This window comes from Apodemus sylvaticus, chromosome 13 (genome assembly GCF_947179515.1).
Source record: "Apodemus sylvaticus chromosome 13, mApoSyl1.1, whole genome shotgun sequence".
Taxonomy (NCBI): domain Eukaryota; kingdom Metazoa; phylum Chordata; class Mammalia; order Rodentia; family Muridae; genus Apodemus; species Apodemus sylvaticus.
Genome location: NC_067484.1, coordinates 86,370,782 through 86,398,669, shown reverse-complemented (window position 1 = coordinate 86,398,669; position 27,888 = coordinate 86,370,782).

Here is a 27,888-nt window from a genome sequence, read left to right as displayed (position 1 = left end):
AGAAAATTCACAGATGTAATATATAAAATGAACATGTATTTAAATGAATATACATTTTAGAAAATATAAAAGTAAAAGAATACCAACAAATTATATAAATTTTATTTTTAGATAAATATAATTATTGTTCATCTGTTCCTGAGGGCTGAGAGAATGTGCACTTCCATAGATGGCAGAGAACAACTACCATCAAAGGCATTTATTTGACACTTACTGCATGGTTTATCACTCTGTGATTTAAGGTTTTGAAATTGAAATTAAATGGAGTGATAGAGATATACCTATTATGCCCTTAATTCAAAGACATTCATAAGCTTATTACTTTTTCTGAATTACCAGATCAGTAAAGGTAAAGTAGGATAAAGGAGGAAATATGAAATTCTGTAATACTTAACAAGCATCAACTTTGCTAGAGACTTTGGCTAACATTATTTTAAAAGAAATACATTTTATTGGGGGAGGGGAGGAGAGGGGGTTGGGGGGAGGGAAAGGGAAGAGAAGAAAAGGAAAGAGAAAGAGTGTATTTTGTATTCCTTAGATACTAGATATCTATATATTTTCTAACTAGATTCTGATATACTCTCTGTATGCAAAGGAAGTATATATCAATATTTATTTTTTCACTAGACTATTAGTTTGTAAACTATAATCAAAGACAAATCACATGTATCTCTTGCTGGGTTTTTTTCCCCCAATTTTACAGTATAACACATCAAATAATGTTTAAAAAAAAAGACTTTTTTTTAAAACATGTGCATGTGATAACAAATTAACATATTGGAAAATCTTGATTAGGGAAAGAATTATAATATTAGATCTTGTGAAATTTTAAACTGCTATTCTCACAACAATTAAGAGTATATGTATGATTAAAGAAATGTATCATAAGCCTAAAATTAGAAAGATGATGTAATGGTTTCTATATTCTTGGCCCAGCGAGTGGCACTAGTAGCAGGTATAGCCTTGCAGCAGTAGGTGTGTCCCTGTGGCCATGGCTTTGATAAAGTCATTCTAGCTTTCTGTAAACAATTATTCAGTTAGCAGCCTTCAGATGAAGATGTAGACCTTCAGCTCCTCCCGCACCATGCCTATCTGAATGCTGTGATGCTCCCACCTTGATGATAATGGACTGAACCTCTGATCCTGTAAGTCAGCCACAATTAAATATTGTCCTTATAAAAGTTGACTTGGTGATGGTGTCTGTTCACAGGAGTTAAACCCTAAAAAAGAAGATAAGAAGATGACATTCTTCATCTCTTTTATCATATATTGCTATGATTTCTAAGAAGCTGTACAAATAAACCATATCATCTGATCTTTAGTTGTAAATGCTGTCCAGGTTTTGATGTTTTAGGGATCATTTTTGTCACATACTATATTATGCATCATCATTCTCCTCTAATATTCCACCTTAGCCCTCATTTTTTAATCAATGTAAACTAAATAAACACAGAAAATATGGATTGAAAATTGCACTGCTAACCCACCATGAGAAGACAAAAGACTTGTTAATGGCTTGTTGGAGCTCAGGAAATGGAGAGAGAATTTTTAATAATGATACTTAAAGGAATAAAGCACCAGACATATTGCTTTGGTTATTTTCATGTATATATGTGATAGATGACAGATGCATGAGAAATTCATAGCTTATAGGTAGATGGTAGATTGTCAGCCAAGACTTTCTGAAGAATTAGAGTTAATAAAATAAATACTAGCTTGTGTGTTTCTGGAGCCTTAAGCACTCTTCCCACCTGCTTTCTGAAAGGTGGAGTACAGGAGAGGAAATGGTGATGAGGTTATTTAGCCTGAATCTCAGGTTGCTGCTCTGAGACCCAAGGCTAAGTTAGAGGGGTGGTACTTGTGTTCTAAAATCTGAGGACACTGACAATAAAAAATCCATTGTCTAAGAGCACAGGAAGACAGGGATTCTGACAACTGTACCTTTCTTCTGTTTACTCCCCAGGTGGGCTGTGATCACTCACATTAGTGTGGGGTATAGTATTTACACACTTCTCCATGTAGCCACTCACTTCCGTGAGGTCTGCCTTTCCAGACACACCAGCCAGCAGAGCATCTCTTGCCAAGCCAACATCTAAAACTATACAATAGAAAAATGGAAAATGGTAAATAAACCTGGATATTATATAAATCAATATAAATTATGATGTAATCTTAAATAAACAAACATGTCACAGTCAGAAATTGTCCAGTGAATTCCATTGTTAATGAAATAAATAGATTGTAAAATGATAATTTAACAAAATACTAACAAAAATTTCAGAATCCAATACAACGATCCTCTTATTCAACTTGTTACATTGGTGGAATTGATCAAACTGGACTGTGGTGACATAGATTCATTGTGCTTTTCAGAGATGGAAATCAGGTTGAAGCATCTATCCTGGATGTATGGCTCTTGCTGTCTCCTTTCATAGATTTTCTCATTATTTAAATTATTTCTGTCATTGAATGGATTTTCACTTAACAGTAGAATCTCATTATACCTAATTGCAAGCAACCTGAATTTTTACCTTTCAAAATAGGCTTGTCTTTTTACCCCTGACTAATCTTCTCTAAATTTCCACTTCATTTGCAATTCTCTTTTTGGTCACTGAGGATTTCCAAAATGAAGTCCAGTTCATTATATGCCTCATTATCGATATTACTGTGGAGCCATTATTGTCATTTACTCCGATGACCTTTGGTGTCTTGAATTCAGTCTTATTTAGAAGAACCTGGGAAATGCTACAGCCAGATGATTTGGACCACTTTCAAGGCACAGAGTGATTTTCCTCTCATAAAATCTTATCCCAAGGCTTTCAAAAGACAGGTGTGATGTTAGTCAAATGTTTCTCTCTTCTTCTTTCCTTAGAATACAATGATTTAAATAACATTTCTTTCATTTTGTTTATTTTATTATCAGAGTCTTGCTGGATTTTAGTGTTTGTTTGAAGCAAAATCTAAAGGAGAGAAAAATTAAAGTTAAGATTTTTATCTCAAACTTCTTAAATATAGTAATAATCCATGTACAGTATTTTTACTATTTTTCCTACGGTGAAAAAGTATAAAACAATATTTTCCTAACACAATTATGTCATCAAGCATCTGGTAATAATTTTACAAAATTACAAAAAAAGTCCTGAAATATTCCATATTCCAAAGTAAATTTTCAAATAAAAAAGAAACACTGAAGTTAGGTTAAAATAGTTTTGAGATTTTACTATAAAATTACAGTTATATAACCCAGAGTTTTGCAATATCACACATACACACATATACACATACATATAAACTTTCAGTTTGGTTGAATTTTGGCAAACTATTCAGACTGCAGTCTTCTTAACTACCACTTCTAGTGTATCATTTATTCTAGAAGACTGTGTTCTTTGGAGATGTGAACATACTCTACTTAGGAACATTTTTCTCTAATGCCTGGAGCCATCCCCTTGAAACTTATTTGTGGAATAACTTTCTGTCTTCCAGCATTTCTGGATTGAAGAAAATTAAGCTTAGTGTGAATTGATTACCAAACACTGTAAATGAAATCACATGGAGATACCGTCTCCTGCTGTCTTATGAAACATTTAAAATTATTTTAGACTCATTTCATTCTGTGGTGTGTGTGTTCCTGTGTTTGTGAGTGTGAGTGTGTGTGTGTGAGTGTATGTGTGTGAGTGTGTGTGTGTGTGTGAGTGTGTGTGTGTGTGTGAGTATGTGTGTGTGTGTGTGTGTGTGTGTGTGTGTGTGTGTGTGTGCATGTAAAATATGTGCATGGGAGTTGTGAGATCACATGATAACTTTCAGGGAAGGATCTGTTTACTCCTCCCCACTCTGTGAGTCCCAGGTCAAGCTCAGATTATGGGGAGTGGCAGCAAGCACTTTACCAGCTGAACAATCTTACTTTTTAACTGGCTCTTATTGTACAGTTCAGATAGAAATACTTGGCTTCATTCAAGTGATTGACACTGAGCTCAGTTTCCTTCTCCACAAGCTGTAGTCCTGACCATATTATTCTTTTTGTCAGCTTATTTTATTTTATTGGATTTTTTCTTTTTTTCTTTTTTTTTTTTTTTTTAGTTTTCTTTTTCTTTTTTTTTCAGTTCTTTAAGTATTTATTTTTTTTTATTCGATATAATTTATTTACATTTCAAATGATTTCCCCTTTTCATTACAAATGTTTTCTCCTTTCCCAGTGGTTCCCCCCTCCTGTCCACGCCTCCAGAAACCCCCTGTCCCCTCCCCTTTCCCTGCTCACCAACACACCCACTCCTGCTTCCCTTTCCTGACATTCCCCTACACTGGGGCATCGAGCCTCCACAGGACCAAAAGCCTCTTCTCCCATTGATGCCCAACAAGACCATCCTCTGCGACACATGTGACTGGAGCCGTGGGTCCCTCCATGTGACCCTATTCTTTTAAAGGCTTATTTTCTGATCTTACCAAGTATCTAGTGCAATTTCTCTTTCATTATTCAAGAATTAAACAACTTGAAAATTTTGTTCACATTCATGTTATACAGAAAAGATCAAGTTGGTGAGATGGCTCAGTAGGGAAAAGTATCTATAACCCAATATGTCGTAAGAGGACCTGAGTTCAAATCCTGACTCTCACATGGTGTCAGGAGAAAAATGGCTCCTTCAAATTTTGCTCTGACCTCCACATTTGCACTATGGTGCACTGTGTATACCTTCACATACACATGCACACATATGCAATAATAATAGCAATTTTAAAACTAGGTTACTATAAATACATTTCTCCATGCAATCATTTTCCTCTCAAAGACTGATGTTTTGACTAAAACTCCCATTAGTCTAACTCAAGCTATCAATGACTAAATCTGAGCCCTGAAGATGTATACACTTCTTCACAGTTTTCCTCTGTTGTGTCTTACATATTTGATAAACAACATGATGTTTTACTACGAATGCCTTACATTAAGATCATATAAAAATGCTCTCTGCAGCTCCTATAATTTCCTGTTGTTTTTTTTTTTTTCTCAAAGGTTCTGTTTATTTCAGCATTTTTACTATAACAAATATATTCTGGTGTGTTTTACACTTTACAGTTTGAGTTCACAGCAGGAAACATTTTATTAGTGGTAAAATGATATCTAGATACATCTGAGCCTATGTACAGAGACTCACATTATTTCTAGCTCTTTTTCACAGAGCAATTTGTAGATTATGGTGACTTGGAAGACATGAGCCCTATGAACTGAGCCACTAAAGAGTGCCAACACATTGACTCATATTCAACTCTGCAGATGATTTATTGATATGGAAGATGTTCTGTAATGGTTTGCCTTCTTCATGACTAATAATATTTTTTCACGTTCCCAGAAATATAAAAAATAGCATTTAGAACTTCATGAAACATACATAAATGTTAATTACAAATACTATTTCAGAATTAAATATGAAAATAAATAAGACAAAAATCATGGAATGGCTGAAGTGGATAAGTAGTGCTTACCAACTGTCATGCATCACAAGTGAATTAAATCCTTTTGTACTTGGTGGAAGTAGTAAACTGACTCCCCCAACTTATCTTATGATAGCATGCACATTCACATACATGTATAAACATACATACATAAATACTCATATACATGCATATATACATGTTCATGTACATGCTTGGACATGCACATAATGCAAATATGCACACATAAAATACATAACATAAATTAATAATATATAAATGCATATAGACAGATATGTAGGTATAGATTAGATATAGAAATAGGTTAGGTATAGATATAAATTTTATGTCATAAATAGAACTCAGACAATATCAAGTCATTTTAAAACATCACATATAAAGATTAAGATTCTTTCTAACAACCTATTTAAAAAATACTTCCAAATTTTAATGCAACCTCAATGATTGCAAGTGTATTACTTTGCTTTCCAATTTCAGTGAGAAATATTTAGAAAAGATACAATGTAGCAATATAACACATCATGGAAAGTCACTATAGATGGGAGCAAGAGCAGAACTGCTGAGTCACACTGGATCTACATCAGAAACCAAAGAGAAGTGAATGATGTTGTCCATGTCAGAGTAGGGCTTCTCACTGCAGTTAGTCCCACCTGCAATCATACTTATGGACACATTCAAAGCTGTTTTCTGGAGATGGTTCTTATTTGCCAACTTGAAAATCAAGACTGATGATCACAATAAGCTATTCAAAAATACAAATATAAAGCATAATACTGATAAAAGTATATAGGAAGAACATAATCAGAAGATGTTTAAAATTAAAATTTGATTTAGATAATAAAAAATACAATAATAGGAAGTTAATTTATGACCAAGATTTTAATTTTATACTTTTAAGAGATACAAGAATAAAATATCTATCCAAAAAAAATAAAGTCTAAATAAAATTGTGTAGCTGTACAAAATGGAAAAGAAATGTGAAACATTTAACATGGAATGTGAACAGTTAGTGATCACTGAGAAGTTCCTTAGAGGAGTGATATGCATGTCAGGTAGATAATAGGCATTTCTTTCGCTTCCAAGCAACCAACAGCTTTGAATATATGAATGTGAAAACTGGTCACTATAAATTGCAATGTTGCCCAAAGTCAAAGCATTACTAGGTGGATAAAAAGCTTGAATATCACAAGGGGATGTAATAAATGTATCAGTAACCAGACAGAACTTATTGAGTCCAAAATTCTCAAGGTGGGGCACCTCAGCATCCTACATTTTTACAAACAGCCTCTGTAACACTTTATGAACCTCTTACAAATAACAAATTTGATTCAACTCCTATCATTTGAATAAGGAGAATGTCTCCAAATTACTCAGATTTTCATTTGTCTTTTTAAAATATCCTACTCCTTCCCTTATTTTAATATGTTCAATTCTAATACCTGTTACTATATTTTAAATTTTATCTTAGATTATGTACAAGCACATAGAAACCTCTAGCATACTAGGTTTGAGATAGCATCGAGCAGTGTTTAGTTAACATCCCCTTAGCAAAGTGATTGAGGAACATGTGATGGTTGAAGAAATAAAACAGATGTTTCATAAAAATGACTCCAGAAAAGCTCTGTTACTAGTTCAAGAATGCCTAAAATACTCCCATCCAAAAAGAAGAAAACAGATATCAGGACCAGAAGATTCAAATATAGAACAAAAGAAAACACATGTGCAACATCAGAGACACAAAACAGAATAGAGTCCCAGAACGAATGCTGTGAGGGAGAACGCAAAGTCAAGAGCCAATGGGAGGTAGGGGTTTCAGGACAATGGAAGAATCACCTTGGAACTCATATCTACCTATTGTGGAGAAAAACTATGGGGGAAAAGCCCTACAGTCAGAAACTACAGTGAAGAATGAAGGCAATTATAGCAGGACACTGACTAGAAGCAATCTTACAGAGGACGAGTTTTGAGGACATAATAGCATATTTACCTGGACTTACAATGTTGGCAGAATGACATTAGAAAGATGATCAGATTCCTATCTTGGAATTTATCCACGACTAGAGAGAAAGATTTCAAGGGTGGTGTGAATAGGGTTTGTTTTTTTTCTTAATTAAAAACAGAGTGAAAATGAAGTTTTTAAAATTTTCTTATCAAAGCTGTGAATCTCTCATGCTACAGCCATCACCATTTCATTAAAACAGTGCATATGGAGACAGGATAGAGCTCAGGTAAAGGACCTTGCTGCTAAGCCTAATAAATTGAGTTTAATCCCCAATGTACACATGTATGTTGAACATTTATACACTCATAATGCACACACTCACAAATAAATACATATATAACCAAATTACAACATACCTATATGGATGCAGTGATTGTGGAATCAATGATTCAGGTCAATGTACAAAAAAGGTTTAAACTAGATCTCTAATTGATAGGGAAATAGACATTTTTATGCTTTAGAAATTTTACTTCCAAGAAAGACATATTCCAGTAAAGACTAGAGAGTTACATATTTGTGTATGTTTAAGTTACCTCAGTTACATTATGTGCTTGCTCGGAGGTTCAGCAAATGTCTCAAGATATATTTTCATTAAAAACAAAAAGTTTCACTAAATTTACCTCATATTTTCTCTTATATTTACTTTCTAAGATTATTTTTAATCTAAGCATTACCAACTGAAATTTATTTTATTTATTCTAAACATGCTTTTTTGAAATGTGACATGAAAATATGTAAAATATGGTCAGGAAAGCCTGCATAAGCAGATATTTTTCCTGGTAGGCCATAGTCTTTAAAAAAGATTTCTATGTTTTCAACATTCTCATATTGGTCACATTGTTTAAGCTCTTTTTTTCTATGTATATTTAGTATGTTTTTCAGGAAGTATAATTTGATCCCTTTCAACCCCTTCTCTGACTTCTCTGAGATCCTAAACCCACTCTTACACACCCAACACTCTACCTTAAAAAAAAAGACAATCAAATCCAATTTGTGATACACAAAATATCTCAGATTTGTTTTCTTCTACTGTAACATGATTGATTTACCAAGGGCTGTAGCAATTTTAGAGAAAATTGACTCTCTCAATCCCACCAATATCAGTTTCCAGCAGCTCCTTATATAGGTGTGAGATGTGAGGCCCAATTCCCCTCTTCATGATCAGATTTCATCTGACTTGGGTTTCAGTAGGTCCTGTATATACTGTCACAACTGTTTTGATTCCATATGAAGTGCAGCTATCCGGCTATATCCTGAACACATAGGTTTTTGTTTTTGTTTTTTTATTCATCCACTACTTTTACTTTTACTTCTACTTTTTTACTTTTGTCTCTTTTACTTTTTCAACTCTCTTCCACAATGGTCCCTGCCTTGGAAGTAGAGATGCAGTATAGATGTTCCATTTAGAAGTCAGCATTTGGCAATCTCATGTTCTCTACAGCTTGGCAGGTTGTGTGCCTCTATATTAATTATCATCTATTGCAAATAGAACCTTATTTAATGAGAGTTGAGAGACACATTATTCTATGGATACAAAAATGACCCATTAGAAGTCTTTATATAGCAAGCCCACTCAGCAGAACATTAGGAATATGTTCTTTCCTAGGGCCTTGAAACTTTCTAGCTATAGATTGTTTGCCTAATAATCATACTTGATATAGTTTAATCTTGTAGAGTACGATCTATACCCAAATAAAAAGTTGTTGGTTACCTTCATGATATGTTACTGTTCAAACACTGGACAAGCTGTTGTAGTTTAAAGTTTCTAACCAAAAGCAACAGGACATCACAAAAACGTCCTGTAGCCTTCACTTTAGGCTAACATTGTGGAAGTATTTTCTCAATTATAATTTCTTCATCCCACATATGTCCAGGTTTATGTCAAGTAGGCAAAATTCTAATCATGTAACATATTTTGCTAAGCAAGTTATTGTAAATTGCAGGATTAACTGCTGGGTAAGACTGGTAATTGGTTTTCTCATCTATTACTGTGCTTAGTATTTTCATGTACTATGAAAGCTAGCCAATAGATATTCCAAGTGATTAAAAGTTTGGTTTCTACATGAAAAGTCATGCCTGGTACTGGGAACCTAGCCAATACTCAAAAGGATTAAGTCATGGGTCTTTAGAGAAGAGCCTATAATCTTCATTTTACTAATCTAGCATAATCCCAAACTATATTCTAAATTTGTATCCTTATATCCACAGCTATAGTCCTCACCCACCATCAATGACATACTGATCTTTGCAACAGATGTAGACAATTGTGTAACTACAACCAATCAAAATTCAGAGTTCTGGAGCTCAGACCCAGTGGATACATTTACAAACAACTCCTTTGAGAACACTGTAGAAGGTGAGTCAGAAAGATTAAGAGCCAGATAATGAACAAGTTTGATATAAGATTGTGTGTCTGAGTAATATCAAATGCTACATATAAAATCTCAACAACATGATTGCCTAAAGAAAGATCAAACAAGAACATCCGCAACAGACACACTAACATGAAATAGTAAAGCTCAGGAGGCCTCAGAAAATACAAAACACTACAGGCAACTAAGGAATGCTGAGAGTGAGTAAATGTGTCTTGTTCCCCAGGGAAGAACATAACAATTTATCCAATCAAATAATTATCCCATAAAACATACCTACAAGTATACGTGTACTGAGCATGCTATATTTATGTATTTAGGAACATATATGTGCACACATACATATGTATATATATACATACATATGTATGTATGTATATATGTAACAACAATGAAAAAAGGACATGAATTTAAAAGAGAGCAAGAAGGGTTATATTTTATAAAATGGAAGTAGAGAAGAAAAAGAGAATGATGTAAGCAGAAATCAGAAAAAAATTGAATAGTTTTATAATATGTAAGATAGTCAAGGAATGTGGATTCAGATTTCATATTCCAATGTAGACACTATTACATGAATTTTTAAAGTAAATGAACCAAACGTATTCTCAAATCAATGCCTTCACCAAATCTATGGATTGGGTTTTAGGTAGGTAGGTTAAATTAAAGTCAGGTAATCTCTGCTACAATTTTCCTATGCTGTCTAGTGATATTCTTAGCTTTTTTGGTTTATTACACCTAACAGACTAAGTTAATATGTTGGTCTTATCTAAAAATCAAAAGAATGCTAAGGTAGGCACAGAGATGATTAATAAATGGCTAATGGAGAATTAAAGATAATTCTAACTAATTTTGGCTCTCAGTACTCAACTTTTTTTTTTATGCTGAGATAATGAAGTTCTACTCAGTCAATCAATCCCCACATGGCTTTTTAGAAAACTTCAATTCACATACCTGATTTTCATTTCCATCCTATTTGTTTTTTTAGACTTATTTTTTGTTACTCACCATAACATAAAATGGGTATTATACCTCTGAGGCCTGCGTTTATGTCTTTGTTATACCCTAGGAGATAAAGTTTCTGAGGACACTATTTAGTAAGAGTGGATGTTCAGTTTTAGGTATTCTCCTGCCATCTTTCATTTTCCCAAAATGTAATGTCACTGTGTGTGTGTGTGTGTGTGTGTGTGTGTGTGTGTGTGTGTGTACAGTATAAGGACATACATATCATACATGTGTATCATTGTTTGCAGCCACACACAGACATACATAGACTATAGAAGGATATTGATGTCTATCTCTGTTTCTCTCTGCTTTATTGTTTTGCGATGGGGTCTCTCACTGATTTTCACCCTGATCATTTTGGGAGAATGGGGGCCAACAAGTTTCCACAAGCTGCCAGTTTTTACACCCATACACTGGGGCAGAGACATATTTGGCTGAGTTTTATATTAGTGTTAAGAGCTTCTTACTTTTGGGGAAGATTATTTTTACACACATGGAAATCTCCCAACCCATAACGTTATATACATGAATCACCCACTAAGGCATTAAACTCCATGAGCATTAGCAAGGCGTTACAACGAACCAGTGTATCCATTTTTCTTCAGAGTTTTTTAAATACAGTATACACCCAATGGGTACCATTTAAATGTTAAGAAAATCAAAACTCTTGAAGGTGCACATATCATTTGTGAAACAATTTCCTTAATGAATTGAAGTTTTTACTTTTATTTTGGAAGGGTTTGGATGCCTAGGATCAGGCATTGTAGGATGCACATAAAGGTTCTAAATCCTTCCTCTATTGTGTAATATGTGAACTTGACTTAAAATGTAGAATATGCTCTGTGTGTGTACATGCTTTGTTACAATGCTAACAAGGAAACTTGCCTAATGTTCGCATATACTACCTGTGATGATGTAGTCTGAAACTTTTGTTTACGTTACTCATAGGAAGAAATGAATCTGTAGCCCGTGGGCAAACTGATACAGAAAATCCAGACGCATAGCTGTTTGCACGAAGGAGCTATGTGATGGGAAGACTAACCTGACAATTCCTATAAAAAGTTTCTTTTTCTTCTATTCTAATTTCTTCCCTCTGAGCCTATAAACCATGAAATAGATTCATCTCAGCCAAGTATAGAAGAACAAAAGAGGTGGCTTTTCTCATTCTTTCCAATGATATCTGAAGTTGAAAGACACAATGGTGTATATGTGAAACATTTGGCACAGTTCTTTAGATACAACAGTCAATCATCAGTTTGAAAATTATGTGTGAATTGCAGGCTCCCCCTTTGAACTGCTGTTCTAGTTTATGTCCACCCTGACATTAGCACTTTTTATGTCCTGCTGACATATAGCCTAACTTCCAATTTATCTTTTATTTTAGTAAATAAATACAAACTGTGATTTTAACATTTTACTTTTATGTGGCGGAACACAGTCATAATTTCTATTTGTCAATTACGATTACATAAAATGCCTTTTTTGTTATTTTTCTTGGATATCACTAGAATTATTTGTATACCATGTACATTGACAGATAATTCAAAAATATTAAGATCGACTGGAAATAGTCAACAAACTTCATTATCTTGTGTTACATAATTCAAAAATATTTAATTTCCATGTATGCACATCATTTTGAACCCCAGCAATTAATTTATTTTTATTTATTTATTTATTTATTTATTTATTTATTGTTGGGTTTGTGGTTGGAGGATGTGGCCATGTTACATAGGACACTAGATGTTAAAGGACAACTTGCTGTGCTTGCTTCTGTTCTTCCAATCCATAGTTCCTGAGATCCCAATTTAGGCCATGATGTTTTGTAGCGAACCTGTCTTCTCAGAAAGCCATCTCACCCATTTCCAAAGTGTGGTGATTTGCGTAATATCTTTGCCTTAGGATTGATGCTTCCTTAAGATTCTAAGGCTGTAGGAAGCTCAGAGCAGAGCTTCACTCCAAATGCTATTCTTCATGCTAAGTACATTTGCATACGCTTCGCTTTACTGTTTACTAAAGAGTGCTAGCACATCCTGTTGAACCACTGGCATTTTATTTCCAATTCCAAGATTATTGCAACAAATCTCTTTAACTTGTTCCTTAACTTTCTTTATTTTACTGTCAAAAGGAGGTACTATAATGTGATGTTTTATCATCAAAAGGAGGCACTATAATGTGATGTAATTCTCCAAGAAAGTTAAGTTACTATTTAATCTCTAATACCGTAATTGCCAATGATAATGTGTTCTATAAACCTGGCAATTTTCACGGAATTGCTTCCATGTTCATAGAAAACATAACAGATGATTAATGCATAGCTTACTGTGGAACATGGTTTGGAAATTGCTCAAATAACTTTCTGTTAATAACTTTGGTCATAATTGCTAATGGCTCATATAGCTTGCAATTGCCCCAGATCATGTTTTCTACAAACACTTAGCAAAATAATAACGAAAATGTACCTTGGCTGAACAATATTATTTATTTTAAGGAAAATATATAACCAACAGTAATTATAGTTTCTAAAAACACATTAATAAGTTTTGCTTTGTTTCATATAATGAGCATTCCTTGAGAAAACCACTCATTAGCCTGTTTAAACACACACACACACACACACACAAACATATACACATAAATATATATATATTATAATTATGTATAGAAGTACAATGCATTTATTAAACCACACTACAATATGACAATGCAGTCTGAAAAATAAGACAAAAAAGAAATTTGTGGGCTGCAAAACTCTACTCCACTTAACAATTAAAAAAAGTACTTCTAAGTGGGCAAGTGCAAGATTTAATCTTGCAATACACTCAGTGACTATTTGTGTCTAGTTCCTATGTGTTCATATCGTAGGTGAATAGGATTAAAACACAAGCTTTTACTTTATTTTTATTGTTTTTGATTACACTTTATTTCTAATGAGAGAGAGGAAGAAAGGTTTGGACTTGGATGGATAGGGTTTTGAGCGGTATCTAGAAGGGTTTGGGGAAGGTCAAAATATGATGAAAATATACTATATGAGCAAAATCAATTTTCAATAAGAAAATACATTAAAAAAGCAAGGCCAGCATTCATAATCAGAAGCCTCAGAGAAATATCAAAACTGCGGGGTTTGGGGGTGGGAAATGCAAAATTAATGTCACTATTTCAACACCAAAAGTTGAGTTTCCTAATGCAATGGGGTGATGTTAGTGGGGTTTAAAGTGTATGGTATAATAGCTTTATATTCTCATTCTTCACTGAACAAAAAGCCACAGGGACTTCATATTTCCTGATGTCCTTTTGCATCTCTTATTACTCTCACTGAAAATATTAGATGTATTTACATTCAGATCCCCTTCATTGGCTCTGTCTCACATCAATGCCCACTGACATTTATCCATTGTTACTTACCTTATCTATCTATAGCTATTTATCATAAAATATAGCTATTCTAAGGCTCCTTATCAATTTAAAATTTTGCTCTACTGGAATATTTGTGGTCATGTCTCCCTTAGTATTCTGTGAGAAGAAATACCACTATCAATACATCTTTATATGCAACTAGTGTGTCCACACCAAGCACTGTGACTTCTGCCTTCAATTGATGTCCATTAAGTGTCCAGTAGGTTTCTTAATGCTGACTCTGTCAGGCTAAAGGAGCAAAAGGTACAGTGGTGGATCTAGGCCAAGGTATGCTACTAAGAGATGAACTCTTCAACAGATCTAATGCAATAGGTTTATTGGGGGAGCAGGGAGAGAGAAAGGACATCCCAGAGAGGTGACATGAGAGAAATCAAGGAGTCACACTGGCAGACAGGCAGGAAGATAGTCAGGTAGATAGACAGAAAGGCCAAGAGAGAGAAGGATCACTGTGGCCAGGAACTTTTTATAAGTGGGCTCCTATTGCATGTGGAAATAGTAACTTGTTACATGGAATTGTGCTTCACCTGTGGCTGCCAATGATGACACAAGCTACTGGCAATGAGTCTCTAAAAGTCTAAGCTGGCTGATGTCTCATTTACAATAAACTGTGCTTATCAATGATTCATAGTTGGTTTATTAAACTCTTAGCACCTGGGGGCTCTCCTTACTCTTCCTTGGCTATGTTTGTGCCAATGACTATAAAAACCTCATTTTGGGAATTTTCTCATACTGCATTTGTCATAGTCATGTATTGGAAATGATATTTAATAACATAATTCATTAGATGTCTGGGTAAATACATAAATTTGATTATTATATTTTTAAAAATTATGTTGGCTGATTTGCTATATGATAAAGCAATATTTCAGCAACGATATTTAAAACAAAACTAATCAAAGTTCTATTTACAGTTTTCTTTTTTCTTTTTTTTTTAAATATTTTTATTTTCTATATTCTTTGTTTACATTCCAAATGATTTCCTCTTTCCCGGATCCCCCCTCCCCATATGTCTCATAAACCTTCTTCTCTCCATCCATTCTCCAATCACCTCCATCCTTTTTCTCTGTCCTTATATTCCCCTCCAATGCTAGATCAATCCTTTCCAGGATCAGGAGCCTCTCCATACTTCTTCATGGGAGTCACGTGTTATGCAATTTGTTCCTTGGGTATTCAGGGCTTAGGGCTAATAATATCCACTTATCAGAGATTGCATTCCATGTGTATTCTTTTGTGATTGGGTTACCTCACTTAAGAAGATATTTTCCAGATCAAACCATTTGCCTAAAAATTTTGTGAATTCATTGTTTCTAATTACTGAGTAGTATTCCATTGTGTAAATATACCACATTTTCTGTATCCATTCCTCCTTTGAGGGGCATCTTGGTTCTTTCCAGCTTCTGGCTATTATAAATAAGGCTGCTATGAACATAATGGAACATGTGTCTTTATTGCATGCCGGGGAATCCTTTGGGTATGTGCCCAGGAGAGGTATAGCAGGGTCTTCCGGAAGTGTCATGTCCAGTTTTTCTGAGGAACCGCCAGACTGATTTCCAAAGCGTTGGACCATCTTACAGCCCCACCAGCAGTGGAGGAGTGTTCCTCTTTCTCCACATCCTCACCAACACCTGCTGTCTCCTGAGTTTTTGACCTTAGCCATTCTGACTGGTCTAAGGTGAAAACTCAGGGTTGTTTTGATTTGCATTTCCCTAATGACTAATGATGTTGAGCACTTCTTAAGGTGCCTCTCGGCCATCCGAATTTCTTCAGGTGAAAATTCTTTGTTTAGATCTGTACCCCATTTTTTAATAGGGTTATTTGGTTCCCTGGTGTCTAACTTCTTGAGTTCTTTGTATATATTGGATAATAGCCCTCTAATCAGATGTAGGGTTGGTGAATATCCTTTCCCAATTTGATGGTTGCCATTTTGTCCTTTTAACAGTGTCCTTTGCCTTACAGAAACTTTGTAATTTTATGAGGTCCCATTTGTCAATTCTTGATGTTAGAGCATAAGCTATTGGTGATCTGTTCAGGAACTTTTCCCCTGTGCCCATGTCCTCTAGGGTCTTCCCCAGTTTCTTTTCTATTAGTTTCAGTGTGTCTGGTTTTACATGGAGGTCCTTGATCCACTTGGAGTGAAGTTTAGTACATGGAGATAAGAATGGATCAATTCGCATTCTACTGCATACTGACTTCCAATTGAACCAGCACCATTTCTTGTAAAGGCTATCTTTTTTCCACTGGATGTTTTCGGCTCCTTTGTTGAAGATCAACTGACCATAGGTGTGTGGATTCATTTCTGGATCTTCAATTCTATTCCATTGGTCCACTTGTCTGTCACTGTGCCAATACCATGCAGTTTTTAACATTATTGCTCTGTAGTATTGCTTGAAGTCAGGGATACTGATTCCACCAGAATTTCTTTTGTTGCTTAGAATAGTTTTAGCTATCCTGGGTTTTTTGCTATTTCATATGAATTTGAGAATTGCTTTTTCTAACTCTGTGAAGAACTAGTTGGGATTTTGATGGAGATTGCATTGAATGTGTAGATTGCTTTTGGCAAGATGGCCATTTTAACTAAATTAATCCTGCCGATCCACGAGCATGGCAGATTTTTCCATTTTCTGAGGTCTTCTTTGATTTCCTTCTTCAGAGACCTGAAGTTCTTGTAGTATAGATCTTTCACTTGTTTGGTTAGAGTCACACCAAGATACTTTATATTGTTTGTGGCTATTGTGAAGGGTGTCATTTCCCTAACTTCTTTCTCAGCCTGTTTATCCTTTGAGTATAGGAAGGCCACTGATTTGCTTGAGTTGATTTTATAACCAGCCACTTTGCTGAAGTTGTTTATCAGCTGTAGGAGTTCTCTGGTGGAGGTTTTCAGGTGACTTAAGTAGACTATCATGTCATCTGCAAATAGTGATAATTTGACTTCTTCCTTTCCAATTTGTATCCTCTTGACTTCCTTATGTTGTCTAATTGCTCTAGCTAGACCTTCAAGTACTATATTGAAAAGATATGGAGAGAGAGGACAGCCTTGTCTAGTCCCAGATTTTAGTGGGATTGCTTCAAGTTTGTCTCCATTTGGTTTGATGTTGGCTAACGGTTTGTTGTATATTGCTTTAACAATGTTTAGGTATGGGTCTTGAATTTCTCTTCTTTTCAAAACATTTAGCATGAAAGGATGCTGAATTTTGTCAAATTCTTTTTCTGCATCTAATGAGATGATCATATGTTTTTTTTTTCTTTGAGTTTGTTTATGTAGTGGATTACATTGATGGATTTCCTTATATTGAACCATCCCTGCATCCCTGGGATGAAGCCTACTTGATCATGGTGGATGATCATTTTTATTCAGTTGGCAAGAATTTTATTAAGTATGTTTGCATCAATATTCATAAGAGAAATTGGCCTGAAGTTCTCTTTTTTTGTTGGATCTTTGTGTGGTTTTGGTATCAGCGTAATTGTGGCTTCATAGAACAAGTTGGGTAGAGTTCCTTCTGTTTCTATTTTGTGGAATAGTTTGAAGAGTATTGGTGTTAGGTCTTCTATGAAGGTCTGATAGAATTCTGCACTGAAGCCATCTGGTCCTGTCCTTTTTTTGGTTGGGAGTCTTTCTATGACCCTTTTTATTTCTTCGGGTGTTACGGGACTGTTTAGATGATCTATTTGATCCTGATTTAGTTTTGGTGTTGGATATCTGTCTAGGAAACTGTCCATTTCCTCCAGATTCTCCAGTTGTGTGATCCTAAAGCAAAAGAATATACCTTTTTCTCAGCACCTCATGGTACCTTCTCCAAAATCGACCATATAATTGGTCACCAGACCTCAACAAATATAAGAAGTTCGAACTAATCCCATGCCTCCTATCAGATCACTATGAAGTAAAAGTGGTCTTCAATAGCAACAGAAACAACAGAAAACCCACATACACGTGGAAACTGAACAATATTCTACTCAATGATACCTTGGTCAAGGAAGAAATAAAGAAAAAAATTAAAGACTTTTTAGAACTTAATGAAAATGACGACAAAATATACCCAAATCTATGGGACACAATGAAAGCAGTGCTAAGAGGAAAACTCATAGCCCTGAGTGCCTCCAAAAAGAAAATGGAGAGAGCATACACTAACAGCTTAATGACACACCTGGAAGCCCTGGAACAAAAAGAAGCGATTTCACCCAGTAGGAGTAGAAGGCAGGAAATCATCAAACTCAGGGCAGAAATCAATCAAGTAGAAACAAAGACAACCATACAAAGAATCAACAAAACCAAGAGCTGGTTCTTTGAGAAAATCAACAAGATAGATAAACACTTAGCCAGAATAACCAAAGGCACAAAGACAGTATATAGATTAACAAACTTAGAAATGAATAGGGAGATATAACAACAGAAACTGAGGAAATCCAGTTTTCTGAGGAACCTCCATATTGATTTCCAGAATGGTAGTACCAATTTACAATCCCACTAACAATGGAGAAATGTTCCTCTTTCTTCACATCCTCTCCAACATGTGTTGTCACCTGAGTTTTTTATTTTAGCCCATCTAATTGGTGTAAGGTGGAATCTAATGGTTGTTTTGATTTGCACTTCTCTAATGACTAAGAACTTTGGACACTTCTTTAAGTGCTTCTTGGCCATTCAAGATTCCTTTATTATGAATTCTCTGTTTAGCTCTATTCCCAATTTTTTTATTTGGTTGTTTGGTTTTTGGAAGTTAGCTTCTTGATTTCTTTATACATGTTGGACATTAGCCCTTTATCTGATGTGGGTTAGTGAAGATTTTTTTCTCAATAGGTAGGTGGCTGATTTGTCCTATTGACTATGTCCTTTGTAGCTGAGCAATGGTGGCACAGGCCTTTAATTCCAGCACTTGGGAGGCAGAAACAGGTGGATTTCTCTGTTAGAGGCCAGCCTGGTCTACAGAGTGAGTTCCACGACAACCAGGGCTATACAGAGAAACCCTGTCTCAAAAAACAACAAAACAAACAAACAAACAAACAAACAAAAAGACTATGTCCTTTTCCTTACAGAAGCTTATTGGAAATTGAACTACTTGAAAACCCAGATATACCATTCTTGGGCATAAACCCAAAGATGCTCCAACATATATAACAAGGACACATGCTCCACTATGTTCATAGCAGTCTTGTTTATAATTAGTCCGAAGTTAGAAAAAAACCTAGATGTCTCTCAATGGAAGAATCAGTAGAGAAATTGTGGTTACTTACACAATGGTATACTATTTAACTATTAAGAACTAGGACATCATCAGGTTTGTAGGTGAATGAATGAAACTAGCAATTACCCTGAATGAGGTAACTCAGACTCAAAAGGAAAGGAATGATATGTACTCACTAATAAGTGGATATTAGCCAAAAAATACAGAATACCCAGGATACGGTCCACAGAGCTCAAGAAGGTTAACAAGTCAAAATGCCCAAGTGAAGATATTTCAATCCAACTTGGGAGGGAGAAGAAAGCAATTATGGGGTGCAGAAGGAGGGAGAAACCTGTGTGGGAGATAGGACAGGGAAGGAAAAGGGGGAAACATGATTAGTTATTGAAGGGGGAACAGGAGAAAACCCCTAAGGGCCAATAGAATGAATGGAAATATGCAACCTCGGGGAGGGAGGAGGGGTCTTTTTACCTCCAGTAAAATGACAGTGCATCAAGTGGAGGGATAGGATTGCCATTCCACAGTCAAAAATTCTACCTCAGAATTACTCCTGACTAAAAGAACTGCAGAGACAGATTGGAGAAGAGACTCAGTGAAAGAAAATGTACCTAACCCTTGAGAGACTTGAGGCCCCAGGGCTGGGAGGCCTGGTTTGGGGGTTTGGGTGGGGAACATCTTCTTTGAGACAGACAGGAGAAATGGGATGAGAAAGTGTTGGCAGGCAAACTGGGAGGGAAATAATGACTGGACTGTAAACAAATAAAAGTAGATGGAAACAAAAAGGAATGTGTCCCTGTTTGCTTCATGCTTCTTGGGTCCTGTGGGCCCCAGGCAAGTCCAATTTGGGCCAGGTATTGGGGCAGTAGTGGTGATCTCACCTGTGATCTTAGGTGTGTCAGTACTCCTAGGAGACATTAACCCAGAATTGCTCCTGACTAAAGGAAATACAGAGGGCAAAGGGTGGAGAAGAGACTGAAGAAAAGGCCATACTGAGACTGCCTACCTGCAGATCCATCCATTATGCAGCCACCAAGCCCAGACACTATTGCTGTTGCCAAGAAGTGCTTGCTGACTGGTATGGCTATCTCCTGAGAAACTATGTCAGAACCTGACTGATACAGATGTGCATGCTTGCAGTCAACTATCAGACTGAGCATGGGGATCCCAATGGAAGAGTTAGGGAAAGGACTGAAGAAGCTGAAGGGGTTTGCAACCTTATAGGAAGAACAACAATATCAACCAACCAGATACCCCACAGCTCCCAGGGACTAAACCACCAACCAAAGAACACAGAGGGACTCATGGCTCAGCTGCATATGTAACAGAGGATGGCCTTATCTGGGCTATCAATGGGAGGGGAGGCTCTTGATCCTGTGAAGACTAAATGCCCCACCATAGCATATGCTAGAGTGGTGAGTGGATGGGTGGGTGAGGGAGCAATCTCACAGAAGTAGAGGAGGGGAATGGGATAGGGTTTCTGTGAAGGGGAAACCTGGAAAGGGGATAACATTTGCAATGTAAGCAAAATTAAATAACTAATAAAAAATAAATCTTTAAAAAAATCCTTCAAAAAATAAAAGCAATTAAAAAGTAAATAAAATAAAAGGAAACAAACAAACAAACAAACAAAAAAACAACCATTGAAACAATCAAAGGCCTTTGAGTGCCTTAGCTTTAAAATGATTGGTCCTTTTTCTCCACAAGGCATGACAATGAAAGGTACTACCTGCTGCTTTCTAAGTATAGATATGTAAATATTTATGTTATTTTTCCATAGGAAGTATTTCAAATTATTATTTATTTTTAGTTATCATTGAGATACCAAAGTTTGTTGAAGTTTTGTGTCTATTATTAACCTTGATTGAGTTTTCCTTGCCAAATATGCAGCAGGATAGGAATATTTTACACCTGATTCCAAAAGTTAAATGTAAACATTTAAAAAATGTTAAAAAAATTTACTCAATTAAAAAGTGAGTAAAGAAAATAGTTAAGTCAAAAGTATTCAAGGACCCAGGGTTGAAAATCATATTGCAGAATTCTATGGAGAGCAGAGGAAAGCCGTCTTCCCCAAGAGATCTCAACACAACCCCAGGGAGCCTCTTACTGCCAATCTAAGTAGTTGCTAAATTCTTTACATCTTTGATAATCCTCAAAGTGAAGGAGAGAAATAATGAATTGTTTTAAGTCTTCACTGGGGATTGTTTTCATCATTTTACAATTGCTTTGAGATGCAATATCCTAACAGAAAATCCTGAGCTCTTTTTGCAGTGATCATCCACAGCATCACAGATACATTACCTCTGCTTGCCACATGAGTCTTTCCTGAATTCATGATGGCCTGGTGCCTATAAATGAGAGAGAAGGAGTCATGCACATGGCACCTATATTGAAAGCATTTGCATTTCTTACAGATATTGGACAGACTCACTTGGAAGCCATTACCTTTTGCTGCATCTATTTTTTTTTCTGTGAAAAAAATATGGCTACTGACTCTTGTGAAAAAAAATGTAATTCTTGCTTTTTTGCTTTCCCTCTTCCTTCTAACTTTTCTTTCTAGTTATGGTTAGAAATATGTCTTCACTTTGAAGCCTAGGAAAAAAGCAAGGGAAGGACATTATAGATGACGAAGATATGAAGGAGAGAGGTAAGAGCAAGAACAGCCTAGAAGGAAAATGCCACAGGAACAGGTCTTGGACATCCTACCCGGTTCTTAGTCTGTAGTCTCCTGAACTTTTCATTTCATAGTGTGCTTGGGCAATCCAAGCTGTCTGGATGTGTTCATTCTGATACAGATGCACGTGGAATTGAATGAAAAATCATTTTCTTACCTCTTGACTTTTGAGTCTTCTTGCCTCTTATACAGGGTGTGTGTGAAATGTATTTTTCCCAGTGCACTTCTTGGGTAGAAAAGCCATGTGATATTTCAGTTTTGATAGCATCTTACATATGAAAGTGATTTAGATCAGGTTGAAAATATGACTGCTTGAAGTGTTCAAACATGTGTTATTTAATCAGTCCATTACATGTCCTCTACATTAGATTAGATAAGTGGAATCGATGCATATCAAGTGAGAACACATGCATTTCCTTTGACATTACAATAACATTTCCTCTAAAGCCAACAAATGGGGATCAATGTCAGTTGTATGCAATAGCTTTTCCTGAAAACTTGGCCCAAAATTTCTCTCATAAAACCATTAAAATAAAAAAGATGAAATGTTAATCTTCTTATACAAACCTCTATGCTTCAAAAATCAAATATGTTGAAACCAAATACAAATAAAATATGTTGAAACTGTATATATATGAAATTTGCTGAAAACTGGAATTAGATAAAGTAAAATGGTTATATCACTATCATTGATAATTTCTGTATAGAGTTTCATTTCCTCATAAATGACATTTTAAATTTTAATGCTAAATAATTTTAAGAATAGATTTTTTGAATATAGAACAAAATTAGATTAAAATGCATGTTGTTGAAAGGGTATAAATATGAAATCCATATGGTAAACACAACTACTACAAATGACAGAAAGCCTGTTAGACAAGGAAGAAATGCAGAAACCTACTGAGCCTCTCTTGGGAAAGACTCCAGCCAAGCCAGGTATTAAAGAGGAAGAATGAATATCTACTCACTTCCAGGAAAATGTGGAACACGAGCAAAATAAATCCATAGTCAAAGAGCAGAGCTCAATGGCGGCAGAGATGTGATACAACTAGAGAACACTGTCTTCAGCACACTGGAGTCTACCAAACCAGAGGCTTTTTACTGAAACGTCCAAAAAACATAACATTCTAACAAAGGAAAGCTTATCAAATGTGCATGCATTTCTCTTATTTAAGGATTGGGTAGGATGACTTACTGATCTTTAATAGAAAAACAAACCAACAAAAATAGTATTTGATACAAAGGTTGTAATTGCCTTTTTTTTTCATTTGAAAGAACTGCTAGTTAAACAACAGATAAAAGGAATGAAAAGAAATAAAAGCAGTTTTAGTGGTGCACTTTAGCCAACCTATCTTGGAATTTGTGTGGACTTTATTTTTTCTTTTTTTTCCTTTAAACTTTGAAATATAATTCAGGAAGAGTTTTCTTCTTCATGAGAAGTAGCTGAAACACCAAATCAAACCTGAACATACATGTAAAGTATCAGTATTTTACTTTGTAAAGAAAGTGAAAATATGTCTTTAAATAATTTAGTGGCTCATTCAAAATTAGATGTATGTGTGTGTGTGTGTGTGTGTGTGTGTGTGTGTTTATTCCTTTAATTTAATCCTCTTTTTACTCTGTATCTGCCTCCCCACACGTTTCTGTCTCAGTCTGTATGTGTTTACCTGTAGTGTATATATCTGCGTGTATATTCATGTGCAGCCATGAGTCCTTGTCAACAGTTTGCTTCCTTATTCCCCTAGGATAGCATCTCCCAGTGAGGCTTGTGCTGGCTGGCACCCAACATGCCGGAGTAACTCTTTTATTTTGCTCTCTTGTATCTATGTTTACAACCAACTTAGCTGTTCAATATTAAGTAGTACTGAGGATCCAATCCATGTCCTCAAACTTCCATAGCATACATGTCTTCCATATCACTTCTCCTTACCCTCACTGTATGATTTCTACATATCAGGCAATATCAGGCCAATATCAGGCATTTTGTTAAAATTCAGAACTAGTGCTGAAAAGAAAAATCCTGAACCAAAGCTAAACTGTGAGAGGAAGAGATTTGGAGACAAGTGGGAATGAGAATTTGTTTAACTTGTAAAACATTTCTACTTTGAGTAAAAAGCATACTATTAATAACCTTTTTATTTTATATTTATATCCAAATAAAGCACAATAGCATATAATGCCATGTAAATTTGTAAACACATTTAAAAGAGTGTTAACAGACATCCTAAAACTGTGACAGTGAATGTAACCAAAGACAGTTCTGATAGAAAGAGCTTAAATAACACAGTTGAGCATTGCCATTTAAAAGCTAGAAGTCATTTTTATAGTAAAAGAAAGACTCTGCTTGTTAGCTTTGCCTCTAGCCTCTGTCCAACAGTTACCTAGCAATGGCCAGATAACCAAGTATGAACCAAGAGCCAAGCATATAAGGACTGTTCAGGCTTCTGTCTCTGTCTCTTTCTCTGTCTCTTTCTCTGTCTCTTTCTCTGTCTCTTTCTCTCTCTCTCTCTCTCTCTCTCTCTCTCTCTCTCTCTCTCTCTCTCTCTCTCTCTCTCTCTCTCTCTCTCTCTCTCTTTCCATCTTCTTCCTCTCTACCCATGTGTGCCTGGCCTCTTTCCTTCTTTCTCTCTCTTCTTGTTTTTCTTCCTTCTCTGTTCCCTTTCTTTCTTTGCCTCTTCTTCAGTCTGTCTTCTAAGGTCCCAGATAAGCTTCTCTTTATACCAGGCTTGTGTATGACTGATTCCCCAGAGAGATGCCTCATCATGGGTCTGCTAAGTTACCTCCATCCTGCATGCTGAATTTTATAAAGGTATCTATTAAAATCTATAAAAAGTATCTATCAGCAAGCTAAAAGTACTTGCTCTTTTACATACAAAACATACCTTCTGAACAAACATTTCATGCTCACTGTCCTCAGCAATACACGTTGCTAAAGAAGACCATCATATATCCTTAGAAGAGACTACTTAAACCTCTTTCAACTAAAGGCAGTTAAGTGTATATTAAAGTCTTTCTTCAGATTAATGAAACTGTGTCTTAATCAGACATTGAACATCTAGTTTCAAAAGCCCTTAGAACTTTCTTGCAGAAAAATGTGAAATTAGCGTTTGTCACTTCCACAGCTCCTACATGGAGACTTGGTCTATGCTCTGGCACAGGGACAATTGGAGGCAGAGTAGGGAAAATGATGGGATAGCATTTTTCAGTCTAAATTAATATGAGTAATTAGAAGGCAGAAACACTGTAGATGATAAGATTTCAAACAGTGAATAGAAACAGAGAGAATAGAAAATATATTAAAAATAGCTGTAATTTTTCAGACCTGATGTTAGAGCGGACAATGCAGTATTAAGTGCAGTTAAATTATTTTGAACACAAAGGAAATTTGTGGGATTCTAAATTTAGTAGGAGAGAATATTAGTTTTGAATTATGTGTCTTTAAAATATAAAGTCAGATAAGCTCCTTTCTTCTCTCATTCCAAATTATATCTGAAATACTGAAAAGTCTCAGTTTCACAGTAAAACATCACACTTTTTATTATTATTTTGAGAAATCATGGTTCTATTAAGTTAGAATGATGATTTATTAGCCTATTTGAGATTTTGAATGTTAAATACAGAATGATTTGTAAAACTTGGTATCTTAAAGTAAGAAGTCCAAAACTTTTACCCCATACTATTTTCAATCTTGAAACAAGAAGAAATAAATATTATATTTACAGAGTCAGGGAGGGACTCAGCCATAATTTCACACACTCACATAGTCACAAGGTCATAATTTTAAGCACACACACAATCCTAAGTAGTAGGAACATAATTATAAGAGAAAAAATATCGAAGGAAGAAGAACATTCTTCTGTATTTGACTAGGTTTGAATGTAAATTCTAAACGTACTGATAAATGGGATTGATTTTGTGTATAATTTTCACACTCCCCTTTTCTTTTTAATGGGTGATTAAAAAGTGAAGTACACATTTATATGTGGTCAAATGAATAGACCAAGAATAAAAGACATATAAAAGATTACTTAAACAGAGGTGATTACAACATTCACTGAACGTTTGAAATTGGACAAGTTTCAGGTGAGCATGTACCAACAAATCTGAACAACCCAAGCATATATCTCAGAACTCACAAAAAGCATTTATGGTACCTCACATCTGTGATACCAGTGCTTCTTCAGTATAAGAGATGGCTGAGGCAGCAGACATGCAAGAGGAACTGTGATGGACAAGTAAGCTTCCTGGACATAGCCCACTGTTTTACAGAGCTAAAATGGATGTAACTTGGCCAGAAAAGGCCCATGAGGGGATGGAAGCTTGTCTTTGGATTACTTCTTGCTGCTTTTGTTCCTTCTCATGTTTGTCATTGCTATATTTCTCCTGAATCTAGCATGGTATAAATGCGCATTGGAAGATCCTCACTGCTTAGAGTCTGATGTGATTGCTTCATGGGAGACAGGCCATTCTATTGGGTAATTTTCCTACAGACCAAATTGAGGATGAAATTTCATAAAATAACACTGTTTAAAGAATTAATATTATAGAGTTATGAATTGATTTAATGATTTTAGGAATTTAGATAGTTGATAAAAGAAGATTTAGCAGATGATTTAGTTTGTGTTTCCACAAAGAGATAACAAAGATAGAATAATAATAGAATGTGTCTCTTCTTTGTGGAAGGAGTGAGGTATGATCAGCAGACAACAACACAGTGAACTTTCATTACAAGAACTTAGTTGTACTTGTGGAAAGAAAATTATGTATGAGATAGGTTATTGATCAAAGAAACCATTTACTGTATTTTGGGCTTGAGTTCCTCAATCTTGTAATCTAAGAATGTGGTCAAATATTTTTGTATGCACTATGAAAAAGCAGGTTATGAACAAAAGTAAATGATTCTATTAATAGAATAAAATAAAGAATAGATAATTGGCCAGTTTAGCTAAATAAGGTTTCAAAAATAAGAAACAAGATAAATGATTTGTTTCTTAATAAATTCAAACTATCATCGGCTATTATAGGGCAAAACTAGCTATAATGGACTAGGCTTGCTTACATTTTGTTAATCAATGGCAAAAGTATAATTGCTTTAAAGTTAGGACTTTGTGGAAGAAAAGATAGATGAGAAATGTTCAGTAAGGTGTGGGTTCAAGTTATAATTTCCCTTTATATAATTATTATAATCTGTTTTTTTTATTCAATATATTTTTTATTTAGATTTCAAATGATTTCCCCCTTCTGGGCCCCCACTCCCCGAAAGTCACATAAGCCCCCTTCCCTCCCCCTGTTCTCCAACACACATTTCTCACTTCCCTGTTCTGGTTTTGCCTTATACTGCTACACTGAGTCTTTCCAGAACCAGGGACGACTCCTCCATTATTCTTGTACCTCATTTGATGTGTGGATTATGTTTTGGGTATCCCAGTTTTCCAGACTAATATCCACTTACTAGTGAGTGCATACCATGATTGATCTTTTGAGCCTGGGTTACCTCATTTAGTATGATGTTTTCAGCTCCATCCATTTACCTAAGAATTTCATGAATTCATTGTTTCTAATGGTTGAATAGTACTCCATTGTATATATATACCACATTTTTTGCATCCATCCTTCTGTTGAGGGATACCCGGGTTCTTTCTAGCTTCTGGTTATTATAAATAGGGCTGCTATGAACATAGTGGAGCATGTGTCCTTATTACATGCTGGGGAATCCTCTGGGTATATGCCCAGGAGTGGTATAGCAGGATCTTTCGGAAGTGACATGCCCAGTTTTCTGAGGAACCACCAGACTGATTTCCA